Genomic DNA, 3,843 nt, shown 5'->3' with positions numbered 1-3,843 from the left:
GGGGTGAGTGTACAGTATGACAGCAGAGAACGCGGCAGTGACGGGGTGAGTGTACAGTATGACAGCAGAGAACGCGGCAGTGACAGGGTGAGTACAGTGTGACAGCAGAGAACGCGGCAGTGACGGGGTGAGTGTACAGTATGAGAGCAGAGAACGCGGCAGTGACGGGGTGAATACTGTATGACAGCAGAGAACGCGGCAGTGACGGGGTGAGTGTACAGTATGACAGCAGAGAACGCGGCAGTGACGGGGTGAGTGTACAGTATGACAGCAGAGAACGCGGCAGTGACGGGGTGAGTGTACAGTATGACAGCAGAGAGCGCGGCAGTGACGGGGCGAGTGCACAGTATGACAGCAGAGAACGCGGCAGTAACGGGGCGAGTACAGTGTGACAGCAGAGAACGCGGCAGTGACGGGGTGAGTGTACAGTATGACAGCAGAGAACGCGGCAGTGACGGGGTGAGTGTACAGTATGACAGCAGAGAACGCGGCAGTGACGGGGTGAGTACAGTGTGACAGCAGAGAACGCGGCAGTGACTGGGTGAGTGTACAGTATGACAGCAGAGAACGCGGCAGTAACGGGTCGAGTACAGTGTGACAGCAGAGAACGCGGCAGTGACTGGGTGAGTGTACAGTATGACAGCAGAGAACGCGGCAGTGACGGGGTGAGTACAGTGTGACAGCAGAGAACGCGGCAGTGACGGGGTGAGTGTACAGTATGACAGCAGAGAACGCGGCAGTGACGGGGTGAGTGTACAGTATGACAGCAGAGAGCGCGGCAGTGACGGGGCGAGTGCACAGTATGACAGCAGAGAACGCGGCAGTGACGGGGTGAGTACAGTGTGACAGCAGAGAACGCGGCAGTGACGGGGTGAGTGTACAGTATGACAGCAGAGAACGCGGCAGTGACGGGGTGAGTGTACAGTATGACAGCAGAGAACGCGGCAGTGACGGGGTGAGTGTACAGTATGACAGCAGAGAGCGCGGCAGTGACGGGGCGAGTGCACAGTATGACAGCAGAGAACGTGGCAGTAACGGGGCGAGTACAGTGTGACAGCAGAGAACGCGGCAGTGACGGGGTGAGTGTACAGTATGACAGCAGAGAGCGCGGCAGTGACGGGGCGAGTGTACAGTATGACAGCAGAGAACGCGGCAGTGACGGGGTGAGTGTACAGTGACAGCAGAGAACGCGGCAATGACGGGGCGAGTGTACAGTATGACAGCAGAGAACGCGGTAGTGACGGGGTGAGTGTACAGTATGACAGCAGAGAACGCGGCAGTGACGGGGTGAGTGTACAGTATGACAGCAGAGAGCGCGGCAGTGACGGGGCGAGTGCACAGTATGACAGCAGAGAACGTGGCAGTAACGGGGCGAGTACAGTGTGACAGCAGAGAACGCGGCAGTGACGGGGTGAGTGTACAGTATGACAGCAGAGAGCGCGGCAGTGACGGGGCGAGTGTACAGTATGACAGCAGAAAACGCGGCAGTGACGGGGTGAGTGTACAGTGACAGCAGAGAACGCGGCAGTGACGGGGCGAGTGTACAGTATGACAGCAGAGAACGCGGCAGTGACGGGGTGAGTGTACAGTATGACAGCAGAGAACGCGGCAGTGACAGGGTGAGTGTACAGTATGACAGCAGAGAACGCGGCAGTGACGGGGCGAGTGTACAGTATGACAGCAGAGAACGCGGCAGTGACAGGGTGAGTGTACAGTATGACAGCAGAGAGCGCGGCAGTGACGGGGTGAGTGTACAGTATGACAGCAGAGAACGCGGCAGTGACGGGGTGAGTGTACAGTATGACAGCAGAGAATGCGGCAGTGACGGGGCGAGTGTACAGTATGACAGCAGAGAACGCGGCAGTGACAGGGTGAGTGTACAGTATGACAGCAGAGAGCGCGGCAGTGACGGGGCGAGTGTACAGTATGACAGCAGAGAACGCGGCAGTGACTGGGTGAGTGTACAGTATGACAGCAGAGAACGCGGCAGTGACGGGGTGAGTGTACAGTATGACAGCAGAGAACGCGCCAGTGACGGGGTGAGTGTACAGTATGACAGCAGAGAACGCGGCAGTGACGGGGTGAGTGTACAGTATGACAGCAGAGAGCGCGGCAGTGACTGGGTGAGTGTACAGTATGACAGCAGAGAACGCGGCAGTGACGGTGAGTACAGTGTGACAGCAGAAAACGCGGCAGTGACGGGGTGTGTACAGTATGACGGCAGAGAACGCGGCAGTGACGGGGTGAGTGTACAGTATGACAGCAGAGAACGCGGCAGTGACTGGGTGAGTACAGTGTGACAGCAGAGAACGCGGCAGTGACGGGGTGAGTGTACAGTATGACAGCAGAGAACGCGGCAGTGACGGGGTGAGTGTACAGTATGACAGCAGAGAGCGCGGCAGTGACGGGGCGAGTGCACAGTATGACAGCAGAGAACGCGGCAGTAACGGGGCGAGTGTACAGTGTGACAGCAGAGAACGCGGCAGTGACGGGGTGAGTGTACAGTATGACAGCAGAGAACGCGGCAGTGACGGGGTGAGTACAGTATGACAGCAGAGAACGCGGCAGTGACGGGGCGAGTACAGTATGACAGCAGAGAACGCGGCAGTGACAGGGTGAGTACAGTATGACAGCAGAGAACGCGGCAGTGACGGGGTGAGTGTACAGTATGACAGCAGAGAACGCGGCAGTGACGGGGTGAGTGTACAGTATGACAGCAGAGAACGCGACAGTGACAGGGTGAGTACAGTATGACAGCAGAGAACGCGGCAGTGACGGGGCGAGTACAGTATGACAGCAGAGAACGCGGCAGTGACGGGGTGAGTGTACAGTATGACAGCAGAGAACGCGGCAGTGACAGGGTGAGTACAGTGTGACAGCAGAGAACGCGGCAGTGACGGGGTGAGTGTACAGTATGACAGCAGAGAACGCGGCAGTGACGGGGTGAATACTGTATGACAGCAGAGAACGCGGCAGTGACAGGGTGAGTGTACAGTATGACAGCAGAGAACGCGGCAGTGACGGGGTGAGTGTACAGTATGACAGCAGAGAACGCGGCAGTGACGGGGTGAGTACAGTATGACAGCAGAGAACGCGGCAGTGACGGGGTGAGTACAGTGTGACAGCAGAGAACGCGGCAGTGACTGGGTGAGTGTACAGTATGACAGCAGAGAACGCGGCAGTAACGGGTCGAGTACAGTGTGACAGCAGAGAACGCGGCAGTGACGGGGTGAGTGTACAGTATGACAGCAGAGAACGCGGCAGTGACGGGGTGAGTACAGTGTGACAGCAGAGAACGCGGCAGTGACGGGGTGAGTGTACAGTATGACAGCAGAGAACGCGGCAGTGACGGGGTGAGTGTACAGTATGACAGCAGAGAGCGCGGCAGTGACGGGGCGAGTGCACAGTATGACAGCAGAGAACGCGGCAGTGACGGGGTGAGTACAGTGTGACAGCAGAGAACGCGGCAGTGACGGGGTGAGTGTACAGTATGACAGCAGAGAACGCGGCAGTGACGGGGTGAGTGTACAGTATGACAGCAGAGAACGCGGCAGTGACGGGGTGAGTGTACAGTATGACAGCAGAGAGCGCGGCAGTGACGGGGCGAGTGCACAGTATGACAGCAGAGAACGTGGCAGTAACGGGGCGAGTACAGTGTGACAGCAGAGAACGCGGCAGTGACGGGGTGAGTGTACAGTATGACAGCAGAGAGCGCGGCAGTGACGGGGCGAGTGTACAGTATGACAGCAGAGAACGCGGCAGTGACGGGGTGAGTGTACAGTGACAGCAGAAAACGCGGCAGTGACGGGGCGAGTGTACAGTATGACAGCAGAGAACGCGGCA

The sequence above is a fragment of the Rhinoderma darwinii genome, chromosome 13 (genome assembly GCF_050947455.1).
Source record: "Rhinoderma darwinii isolate aRhiDar2 chromosome 13, aRhiDar2.hap1, whole genome shotgun sequence".
NCBI lineage: Eukaryota > Metazoa > Chordata > Amphibia > Anura > Rhinodermatidae > Rhinoderma > Rhinoderma darwinii.
This window is presented reverse-complemented; position numbering follows the sequence as displayed.